Here is a 4,724-nt window from a genome sequence, read left to right on the forward strand (position 1 = left end):
GATAGACCAGGTAGGCAGAAAATTAGTAAGGATATGGTAGAGTTGTACAGTGCGAACCAAATACACCTGATTGTCATTTATGGAACACTATACCTCACCAGGTGCAGTGGCTCATGATGCCTGTAATCCTAGCACTTTGGGAGGCCGAGGCGGACAAATCACCTGAGGTTGGAAGTTCGAGACCAGCCTGACCAACATGAAGAAATCCCATCTCTACTAAAAATACAAAAATTAGCTGGGCATGGTGTCACATGCCTGTAATCCTAGCTACTCGGGAGGCTGAGGCAGGAGAATCGTTTGAACTGGGAAGGTTGAGGTTGCAGTGAGCTGAGATATCGCCACTGGATTCCAGCCTGGGCAACAAGAGTGAAACTCTGTCTCAGAAAAAAAAAGGACCGGGCGCAGCGGCTCACGCCTGTAATCCCAGCACTCTGGGAGGCTGAGGTGGGCAGATCACGAGGTCAGGAGATCAAGACCATCCTGGCTAACACAGTGAAACCCTGTCTCTACTAAAAATACAAAAAAATTAGCCGGGTGTGGGGGCGGGCGCCTGTAGTCCCAGCTACTCGGAAGGCTGTGGCAGGAGAGTGGCGTGAACTCAGGAGGCAGAGCTTGCAGTAAGCCGAGATTGCACCACTGCACTCTGGGCGACAGAGCGAGACTCCGTCCCCAAAAAAAAAAAAGAAAGAAAGAACACTACTATACCCAATAATAAGACAATACACATTCCTCTCAAGTGTACATGGAATATTTACCAAAATAGACCATATCCTTGGCCATACACAAGTCTCAATAAATTCAGAAGGACTCAAACCAATCAAAGCATATTCTCTGACCATAAAGAATTAAATTAGAATCAATATCTCTAATTAAATTATTGAAAAAATGTTGTCTCAAGGTAACAGAGAAAAATATGGAAGGAAACATATAAAGTTGTATTAATATTAGTGATTTCATGGAGATAAAAATGATGAAATGTTGGAGACAGCACCGTAAGGATATTAAATACATTTTTGTGCTGTTTTACTAGTTATAATAAACATGTATTCCTTTTGAAATTTAAACAAAACATAGGATTTATGTGTGTATATATATTTATTTATTTATTTATTTTTGAGACGGAATCTTGCTCTATCACCCAGGCTTGGAGTGCAGTGATGCGATCTCGGCTCACTGCAACCTCCGCATCCCAGATTCAAGCAATTCCCCTGCCTCAGCCTTCCGAGTAGCTGGGACAGGTATGTGCCACTGCGCCTGGCTAATTTTTGTGTTTTCAGTGGAAATAGGGTTTCACCATGTTGGCTAGGTTGGTCTTGAACTCCTGACCTCACATGATCCACCACCCACCTCAGCCTCCCAAAGTGCTGGGATTACAGTCATGAGCCACTGCACCTGACCCTCAAATACTTAAAAATAAATTTCTCCTTTCCATTTCAGGTGACCTCAGCCAACTTCTGTATCAAAAAATCATATTAACCCTGAATAAAACAATCAAATACTGTAATTTATTTAATAATTCCTCTATTACTGGACATTTAGGTTGTTTTCCATTTTCTACCTTATATAATGAAGGCTACAACGAACAAATAGGTCCTCCTTAAATGGCAATCCTCAGCTTTCCTAAAAATCCATCTCCTCACGGCTTGCATGTGGAAAACAAGCTCCAATTTATATTTTTTTAACTCACCAATCTATGCCTCCCATAATCTAATTCCTTGAGAGCAGAGGTCTGCTTTAAAATGGTTTTTGCGTGCTCGCTTGGCAGCACACATACTAAAATTGGAACGGTACAGAGATTAGCATGGCCCCTGTGCAAGGATACTTGTAAATTTGCAAAGCTTGCAGTGAGCCAAGATCACGCCACCACACTCCAGCCTGGGTGACAGAGCCAGACTCCATCTCAAAAAATAAATAAATAAATAAAATAAAATAAAATGGCTTTTGCCACATAGGCACTTTGCCTGTTACAGCAATTTAAATTGACAAAATATTTGATCTTTTACCTTTGTCTCAAAATCCTAGAGGGCTCACTTTAATCCATATCCAATATATTAAGAAATATGTGATTTGTAAGTAGTCCTTTTTTTTTTTTTTTTTTTTTTTGAAACAGAGTCTTGCTCTGTCTCCCAGGCTGGAGTGCAGTGGTGCAACCTCTGCCTCCCAGGTTCAAGGGATTCTCCTGCCTCAGCCTCCTGAGTAGCTGGGTATGGGCGTGCACGAGCACGCTCGGCTGAATTTTTTTTTTTTTTTTTTTCCGAGACGGAGTCTCGCTCTGTCGCCCAGGCTGGAATGCAGTGACCAGATCTCAGTTCACTGCAAGCTCCGCCTCCCGGGTTCACGCCATTCTCCTGCCTCAGCCTCCCGAGTAGCTGGGACTACAGGCGCCCGCCACCTCGCCCAGCTAGTTTTTTTTTTTTTTTTTTTTTTTTTTGCATTTTTTAGTAGAGACGGGGTTTCACCGGGTTAGCCAGGATGGTCTCGATCTCCTGACCTCGTGATCTGCCCGTCTCAGCCTCCCAAAGTGCTGGGATTATAGGCTTGAGCCACCGCACCCGGCTGGCTGATTTTTGTATTTTTAATAGAGACAGGGTTTCACCACGTTGGCCAGGATGGTCTCAAACTCCTGACCTCTGGTGATCCGCCCACATCAGCCTCCCAAAGTGCTGGGATTACAGGCGTGAGAGCCACCGTGCCAGGCCTTTGTAAGCACTTTTTAAGTAGTAATCATTAACTACAAACACAGAATCTTGTAGGTTAATGAATTCTCTCTTTTTAAGACACGAATTGGCCGGTGCCTGTAGTCCCAGCTACTCGGGAGGCTGAGCCAGGAGAATGGCGAGAACCCAGGAGGCGGAGCTTGCAGTGAGCCGAGATCCCACCACTGCACTCCAGCCTGGGCGACAGAGCGAGACTCCAGCCTGGGCGACAGAGCGAGGCTGCGTCTCAAAAACAAAAAAGAAAAAAGAGAGATGGATCACAAGGTCAGGAATTTCAGACCAGCCTGGCCAAAGTAGTGAAACCCCGTTTCTACTAAAAAAATACAAAAAATTAGCTGGGCCTAGTGGCAGGTGCCTGTAATCCTAGCTATTTAGGAGGCTGAGGCAGGGGAATCGCTTTATCCTGGGAGGCAGAGGTTGCAGTGAGCCGAGATTGTGCCACTGCACTCCAGCCCGGGCAACAGTGCAAGACTCTGTATGGAAAAAAAAAAAAAAGAGAGAGAGAGAGAGCTCTGTCACCCAGGCTGGAGTGCAGTGAGATGAGCACAGCTCACTGCAGCCCTCAAACTCCTAGGCTCAAGTGATCCTCCCGCCTCAGCCTCCCCGCTAGCTGGGACTACAGGTGCATATCACCACATTCAGCTAATTTTCCTATTTTATTTTTTGTAGAGATGGTGTCATGCTTTGTTGCCCAGGCTGGTCTCAAACTCCTGGGCTCAAGACATTTTCTCACCTCAGCCTCCCAAAGTGTTGAGATTACAGGTATGAGTCACTGTGTCCAGCCTAACAACATTTTTTAATGAAATCTGTTTTTCTGATTATAAAAGTGAAACATGAAGCCAAGTGCGGTGGCTCTTGCCTGTAATCCCAGTACCTTAGGAGGCTGAGGCAGGAGGATTGTTTGAGCCCAGGAATTTGAGAGTAGCCTGTGCAACATGGCGAGACTGCAGCCTGCAAAAATAAATAGGTAAATAAGCTGGGCATAGTGGCACATACCTATAGTCCTAGCACTTGGGAGGCTAAGGTGAGAAAATTGCTTGAGCCTGGCAGGTCGAGGCTGCAGTGAGCCATGATTGTGCCACTGCACTCCACAATGGGCAACAGAGTGACAGATCCTATCTCAAAAATAAATAAAAAAAAGTAAAACATGCTCAGTGTGAAACTTTGTACAATACCAAAAAATATAAAGAAGTGTATGCATATTTATATTTTTCTTTTTAATATGGCAAAAATATTTATATATATGTATATATATGTGTGCATATATATGTATGTGTGTGTATATAAATATATTATATATATATGTATGATGGAGTTTTGCTCTTGTTGCCCAGGCTGGAGTGCAGTGGCGTGATCTCGGCTCACTGCAACCTCCGCCTCCCGGATTCAAGCCATTCTCCTGCTTCAGCCTCCCAAGTAGCTGGGATTACAGGCACCCGCCACCACGCCCGCCTAATTTATGTGTTTTTAGTAGAGATGGAGTTTCACCACGTTGGCCAGACAGTTCATGAACTCCCGACCTCAGCTGATCTGCCCACCTCGGCCTCCCAAAGGGCTGGGATTACAGGTGTGAACCACCAAACCCGGCATATATATATATAATATATATTCATAGTCTTTTTAAATTTAATAATATTTTCCAATGTCATTGTTTACAAGTATCATAGCAGCAGCTTTCTTTATTTCTTTTTTTGTTTATTCACCTAGAAATCGTCAAAAATTGCCATTGCCAACCGGGCAGCTCATGTCTACAATGCCAGCACTTTGGGAGGCTGAGGTAGGAGGACTACTTGAGCTCAGGAGTTTCAGACCAGCCTCGGTAACATGGCAAAACCCCATCTCTACAAACAATACAAAAATTAGCTGAGCATTGTGGCACACACCTATAGTCCCACCTACTAGGGAGACTGAGTTGGGGGAATTGCTTGAGCCCAGCAGGAGGTCGACGCTGCAGTGAGCTGTGATCACACCACTGCACTCCAGCCTGGGCAACAAAGTGAGACCCTG

The 4,724-nt window shown here is 44.7% G+C and overlaps 1 pseudogene; it reads left to right on the top strand.

Moving 5' to 3' along the window:
- The first annotated feature begins 1,750 nt into the window (after positions 1 to 1,750).
- LOC119626023 (U6 spliceosomal RNA) lies at positions 1,751 to 1,850 on the top strand (annotated as a pseudogene).
- The last annotated feature ends 2,874 nt before the right edge of the window (positions 1,851 to 4,724 follow it).

Source organism: Chlorocebus sabaeus, chromosome 22 (assembly GCF_047675955.1).
Source record: "Chlorocebus sabaeus isolate Y175 chromosome 22, mChlSab1.0.hap1, whole genome shotgun sequence".
Taxonomy (NCBI): Eukaryota; Metazoa; Chordata; class Mammalia; order Primates; family Cercopithecidae; genus Chlorocebus; species Chlorocebus sabaeus.